Source organism: Triticum urartu, chromosome 1 (genome assembly GCF_003073215.2).
Source record: "Triticum urartu cultivar G1812 chromosome 1, Tu2.1, whole genome shotgun sequence".
Taxonomy (NCBI): Eukaryota; Viridiplantae; Streptophyta; class Magnoliopsida; order Poales; family Poaceae; genus Triticum; species Triticum urartu.
The window spans coordinates 298672839-298680488 of record NC_053022.1 but is presented as its reverse complement, the minus strand read 5'-3'; the positions used below and the strand labels follow the sequence as shown (position 1 = coordinate 298680488).

At 47.1% G+C, this 7650-nt stretch overlaps 1 pseudogene; it reads left to right on the top strand.

The window, feature by feature from the left end:
- The first annotated feature begins 307 nt into the window (after nucleotides 1-307).
- On the top strand, nucleotides 308-6024 carry LOC125532844 (annotated as a pseudogene).
- The last annotated feature ends 1626 nt before the right edge of the window (nucleotides 6025-7650 follow it).

Genomic DNA, 7650 nt, shown 5'->3' with positions numbered 1-7650 from the left:
TCTCGCATCAAACAAGATCCAGATATAAAGTTCATGCTTAACGCTAGCACCAAATAACAATTATTCAGGTCTAAAACTAATCCCGATGTTAGATGTAGAGGTAGCATGCCGTCTGTGATCACATCGACTTTGGAACCATTTCCCACGCGCATCGTCACCTCGTCCTTAGCCAATCTTCGCTTAATCCGTAGCCCCTGTTTCAAGTTGCAAATATTAGCAACAGAACCATTATCAAATACCCAGGCGCTACTGGGAGCATTAGTAAGGTACACATCAATAACATGTATATAAAATATACCTTTCAAGGATGGCTCCCACTCCCGCTCCTCCCACCCCCGCTCCATCCTCCTCGTCGGCCTCCGGCCAAGCCCGATCCATCAAAAACCCTCCGGCCGCCCCCTTGCCTGAACTAACGCTAGCCACCAACCCCCTAGATGAGCTCCTTGATGTCTACTACACAACCTTCTTCTTGTAGACGTTGTTGGGCCTCCAAGTGCAGAGGTTTGTAAGACAGTATCATATTTCACTCAAGTGGATGACCTAAGGTTTATCAATCCGTGGGAGGTGTAGGATGAAGGTGGTCTCTCTCAAACAACCCTGCAACCAAATGGCAACGAGTCTCTTATGTCCCCAACACACCCAATACAATGGTAAATTGTATAGGTGCACTAGTTCGGTGAAGAGATGGTGATACAAGTGCAATATGGATGGTAGATATAGGTTTTTGTAATCTCAAAATATAAAAACAGCAAGGTAACTAACGATAAAAGTGAGCATAAACGGTATTGCAATGCATTGAAACAAGGCCTAGGGTTCATACTTTCACTAGTGCAAGTTCTCTCAACAATAATAACATAATTGGATCATATAACTATCCCTCAACATGCAACAAAGAGTCACTCCGAAGTCACTAATAGCGGAGAACAAACGAAGAGATTATTGTAGGGTACGAAACCACCTCAAAGTTATTCTTTCCGATCAATCTATTCAAGAGTTCGTACTAGAATAACACCTTAAGACACAAATCAACCAAAACCCTAATGTCACCTAGATACTTCAATGTCACCTCAAGTATCCGTGGGTATGATTATACGATATGCATCACACAATCTCAGATTCATCTATTCAAACCAACACAAAGTACTTGAAAGAGTGCCCCAAAGTTTCTACCGGAGAGTCAAGACGAAAACGTGTGCCAACCCCTATGCATAAGTTCACGAGGTCATGGAACTTGCAATTTGATCACCAAAACATACATCAAGTGGATCACGTGATATCCCATTGTCACCACAGATAAGCACATGCAAGACATACATCAAGTGTTCTCAAATCATTAAAGATTCAATCCGATAAGATAACTTCAAAGGGAAAACTCCATTTTCATCAATATAATCCACTTTTCCATATCAAATAATCATCATAAATTTGAGACTCTTCCAAACCCACTTTCATCAATATAATCATCATAAGTAGGAGGCATGCTATCATCATAAAAAATTTGCATATCAAAACTTGGGAGGCTAAAAATATCATCTTCATTAAACATAGCATCCCCAAGCTTGGGACAAACATTAATTGCAGCAAATATATTCTCAAACTTCTCATTCTCATCAAACATAGCATCCCCAAGATTGGGCCTTTTCATATTATAAGAATAATCACTCTCATCATTAACAGTATGGATAGCACCAATAGTATAGCAATTATCATCATCACAATGAGTAATAGGAGCAACATCATTTGGGAGGGATACCTTTCTACCTTTGCTTCTCCATCTTCTCTTTTTGTTCTTCACATCATGTGTGGGTTTAACCCTCTTTTTGAGCTTCTTATTTATGATATTGGTTGGATAGAAGGCTCCTCCTCGTTATCTGATTCATCATAAGAACTAATAGGAGGATATTGGGAAGTCTCTTTCCTTTCATTAGTATTCTCTTCATCTTCTATTTGTTTTCTTGCCTCTATGTAATTGGCAATATAAGGATTTTCAATGCAATTCACCACACAATACATAAAACTTTCTTCTAGATCAATATTGAGGAATTTCTCAAGGTTATATTCTGGAATATGCTTAGTTATACGTTTCATTTCTTCATAACCCAAAAGCAAACTAAGTTCATTATGATGTGCAAGGGAAATCAAATCATCACAATTTTTGGACACGATTCGATCATGAAACAATTTGCATCAGAGATTTAAATGACCATGTTCATTGAAAAGTTCACAAGTATGGCTAAGAAATTTTAAATTTTCAGCACAAGCATCCAGCCTTTCTTGCAACCATTTAGTTTCCAGATACTTATGCCTCTTGCAAAATATATTTTCCCTAATAGCTGTGTACTTGAAAACTCTATGCACTCCACAAAAGTTGACATGCTTATAAGAGACATTTTCATCATGAATAGTGCAATCATCATTAGTACTATGGATATTCAAAGAGTTCATACGAACAACATTGCAATCATGCTCATCATTCAAAGATTTAGTGCCAAACATTTTAATGCATTCATCTCTAGCAATTGAGCGCAATTATCGGAATCCTTATTCTCATGAAAGATATTAAAAAGATGAAGCATATAGGTACCCTCAATTCCATTTTTTGTAGTTTTCTCTTATAGAATAAACTAGTGATAAAACAAGAAACTGTCGATTGCAAGATCTAAAGATATACCTTCAAGCGCTAACCTCCCCGGCAACGGCGCCAGAAAAGAGCTTGATGTCTACTACACAACCTTCTTCTTATAGACATTGTTGGGCCTCCAAGTGCAGAGGTTTGTAGGACAGTAGCAAATTTCCCTCAAGTGGATGACCTAAGGTTTATCAATCCGTGGGAGGCATAGGATGAAGATGGTCTCTCTCAAACAACCCTGCAACCAAATGGCAAAGAGTCTCTTGTGTCCCCAACACACCCAATACAATGGTAAATTGTATAGGTGCACTAGTTCGGCGAAGAGATGGTGATACAAGTGCAATATGGATGGTAGATATAGGTTTTTGTAATCTGAAAATATAAAAACAGCAAGGTAACTAACGATAAAAGTGAGCACAAACGGTATTGCAATGCGTTGAAACAAGGCCTAGGGTTCATACTTTCACTAGTGCAAGATATCTCAGCAATAATAACATAATTGGATCATATAACTATCCCTCAACATGCAACAAAGAGTCACTCCAAAGTCACTAATAGCGGAGAACAAACGAAGAGATTATTGTAGGGTACGAAACCACCTAAAAGTTATTCTTTCCGATCAATCTATTCAAGAGTTCGTACTAGAATAACACCTTAAGACACAAATCAACCAAAACCCTAATGTCACCTAGATACTTCAATGTCACCTCAAGTGTCCGTGGGTATGATTATATGATATGCATCACACAATCTCAGATTCATCTATTCAAACCAACACAAAGTACTTGAAAGAGTGCCCCAAAGTTTCTACCGGAGAGTCAAGACAAAAACGTGTGCCAAACCCTATGCATAAGTTCACGAGGTCATGGAACTCGCACGTTGATCACCGAAACATAGATCAAGTGGATCACGTGATATCCCATTGTCACCACAGATAAGCACATGCAAGACATACATCAAGTGTTCTCAAATCCTTAAAGACTCAATCCGATAAGATAACTTCAAAGGGAAAACTCAATCAATTACAAGAGAGTAGAGGGGGAGAAACATCATAAGATCCAACTATAATAGCAAAGCTCGCGATACATCAAGATCGTACCATCTCAAGAACACGAGAGAGAGAGAGATCAAACACATAGCTATTGGTACATACCCTCATCCTCGAGGGTGAACTACTCCCTCCTCGTCATGGAGAGCGTCGGGATGATGAAGATGGCCACCGGTGAGGGATCCCCCCCTCCGGCAGGGTGCCGGAACAGGGTCCCGATTGGTTTTTGGTGGCTACAGAGGCTTGCGGCGGCGGAACTCCCGATCTATTCTGTTCCCTAATGTTTTTAGGGTATATGGACATATATAGGCAAAAGAAGCCGGTCAGGGGAGCCACTAGGGGCCCACGAGGGTGAGGGCGCACCCAGGGGGGTAGGGCGCGCCTCCCTGCCTCATGGCTTCCTCGAAGCTTCCCTGGCGTCTACTCCAAGTCTACCGGATTGCTTCCGTTCCAAAAATAACTCTCCCGAAGGTTATATTCCGTTTGATATTCCTTTTCTTTGAAACACTAAAATAGGCAGGAAAACAACAATTTGCGCTGGGCCTCCGGTTAATAGGTTAGTCCCAAAAATAATATAGAAGTGTTTAGTAAAGCCCATAAACATCCAAAACAGATAATATAATAGCATGAATACTTCATAAATTATAGATACGTTGGAGACGTATCACTCCTCCCCTCGGTGGCCCCACCACCCTCGCCATTCTTCGACCTACCTTATGTCAAGGCAGGGCAAGTTGTGCTTCGCTGCTTCCTGGGCTACAGCAGTGCCATGGGATTGGAGTTCGAAGATGACTGCAGCTAGTACCTCTACCTCGACATCACCACCCCAGCCCTCCACCTCGCCTCACCGCTCTACATCACCTTCGGCTACTCTAACCGCCACCTTGATGACATAGTTGTCGCTACTCTGCTTCAGGCCGCCCTGGGTGGCTCTGTTGCTCACTTCTTCATCACCCGATGCTCTCCCCTGGTCTTTCGCTTCCATGTTGCTTCTGCGCATGTTGCCGAGATCATCCTCGCCCAATCCACACTCTGTTTCCGCAACTACTCCTTCTCTTTTGCTAGAACCCTGCCCCCGCTCCCACCTCCGCCTCGCACTATTGCGACGTGCATGACGATCACACAGCTGCTCCAAATCCCCAACGATCTAGGCCTCCACTTCGAAAGTGTTGCTTGGGCACAATGTCAATCGATAGTCTCCATTCCTCCAACAAACCAGCCGCACGGATGCCGCATGTACGCGCGCGTCATCTAGTTTCCTTTCGCTCTCGATGCCTCCACGATGGGCCTCATCCTCGCCGACCTCTTTGGCGGCGTCCACCACCATTTCAACGTCACAGATGATGGAGACTCCTGCTTCTCCTTCACTGTTGCATCGCCTGACATCGCCACGCTCATCGCCTCCATGGGTGAATTCCGCAAGCTGGGCATGCTGATCCGCTTCCCTCGGCCACATTCTTTGGGGGGTGCCTGATGCTCGCCTTCTAGGGTTGCTTTGCCATCGTCTGTTGGAACAGCATCTCCCTCGCCGTCGGCGGTTGATCCTGCACTGCTGCCACCTGCACCTACAACTCTTGATCTACCCAAGGAGCATCGTCAACGGCCTGGTATTAGCTTATGTTATCGTATGCTTAATGTTAATCGCTTTACCCAGCTTACACCACACGTGCATTACACTCAGCACACGCACCTGTTTTGGATTACCTTCTTGCCAACTACTGTTAGACCTAATGAACTATTAGTCGAGTCTGCCCTAAACCACTGCTTTTCGGTCAAACAAGATTTTCTAGCAGTCAAAGTTCATGAGCACATTTTCAAGTCTGGCATCTTCTCCCGCACAATCAAAATTCAAATCCTCAAGCATGGGTCCCTTGATTTTGAAGGGTTTCGACTCTTTCTCTTTGACCAGCTTGAACTGGTCGTCGCTCACTGTAGTCGCTTCCTTCATAATTATACCAAATTTGCATACCCTACCCTGCCTCCTCGATCGGACTCCATCCTTGGCCCTTTTGATGACCAGCATCTGCAGATCCTTGCGCCACAGCAACCCCCCACCATCGCACGCTCGCTGCACGCACGCCCTAATCCGCATGAACCTGGGGCCCGCTTCATGTATAATGATGGTTCTGCGGCGACCCCAGACACACCAAATCTTACAAAAGATCCGTACGCTGGACCTGATTCGGCGCATGCGGGCGAAGATGGTGCGCGCCCCGAGGACCCTCTCTCTGTCTCTCTGTCTGTGCCATTTTTGAACGACCCGTTTGCCCGCCCCGCATCTAATCCGGGCACCGCCCCCTGTCTCCCCACGCGCAGCCCCGGTGATCGCATCAACGAAGAATCTTGAATTGGGAACCGACAAGACAGAGAGATCTTGCGTTCGCACGCCGCTGTAGCTCCCCCATGCTGCTTCTAATCAGCATATAGACCTCATCATCACGCCTAATCTCACACTACGGGCTACGCCGGCCGCTCGATTACCACGCCACAGCTTGTCGTCCCCTCTCCCTCTGACACACGCAACGGGCCCAACCGCCTGATGGTGGACTTGTCACCCACGTGGTCCAACAACAACACGACAATCTCATACAAAGATGCTCTCCTCTCTTCTCCTCTCGCCCCTAGCCATCTACATCCTCAGTCCCCCTATATAACACTTCGCCGCCTCCTTCCTCCTCATCTGCGCTCTCACACTCCTCCACCCTCCAAAAGAAAGCGGTGTTGCTTCCGGTGCCTTGCTCTTGATCATTGTGTAGAGGCCTGTCGCGACCCCGTCCACTGCGCTCGCTGCTGGGGGTGCGGCCACCGTAGCCGTGGATGCAGGTATAGGAGAATCTGGCCTGTTTTCCCTCCTCTTCCCGATGATTTCTCTTCTCAACCTAACCCAGCGTTCTACACTCGCAGCATGGACTCCGCCGGATCCGCCTCGACGGCGGCTCGCGCTTCACGCACGCTCATGATCGGCGACATCCCCATCATCCTTTCTGAACCTTTCCCCGCGCTCTGCGTCCCCTCTCCCTTCGTCCTCAATGGCTTTCCTGTCAATGCCACCGGGGCTCCCCTCCCCCCCTCACCGCCACGCACCTCTGCGCCTCGACCCACACCCGCCTCCCCCTCCCCAGCTACCAATCACATACACACCTCTCCGTTCGACACACAGGAACTGCGGGAACCTCTCTCCGACGTCCTCCTCGCCTCCCAATACACTAGATCCCCATCTCACGTCTCTGAAACCGACTCCGATGAAGAACCGCCCCGCCCGTTTCATGAGGATGGACTGCTGCCGCCCTACGGGGATATGCCTCTAGTCGTAGCTCCACCATGCCTAGTCCACTGCCCGCACCGCTTTGCCTTTATCCACCTCCAGAACCAGGACCCCAATCCCACCCCCCTCATCCGCCGAGCCATCCAGCACACTTGCGGCAACCCCACCTTTATCATGGGCGGATCGTGGCGTGGGATTGCCTACCTCACCTTCCACACACCCGCTGCACGCAATGATGTGATCAGCCACAGCCCAATAGAGTTTGAAGGAAATGTTGTCACTATTGAGCCTGTCGAGCACGTCGACCGCTCCATTGTCGTGTTCACTGACCTAGCAGAGGTCGAGGTCTCAGAGTTTCCGCATGAACTCTGGCACAATGATGGCATACGATTCGCCCTGGCTTTCCTTGGCGACGTTTGTGCCGTGGATGACTTCTGTCTCCATGGCATCGACTACACATCGGTTCATGCCCTTGTGCTCCTCCAATCTGCAAGCCAGCTCCTCCTGGCATTGTCATCCAGCTCACACCCATCAATGAGATCAAAATAGCCAAAGTGGTGGAGGTTTCTCGCTGGCACCACGGTGATGAAGCCAATCCCTTCGGTGGTGAATCCTCTAACGGCGACTCTGCGCCGCTCTCTCAGCGTGCCTCTCCACGTCCACTCTTCCCTACTCATCTCGCCCCTGTTGTCTCCGCGGTCCGTACGG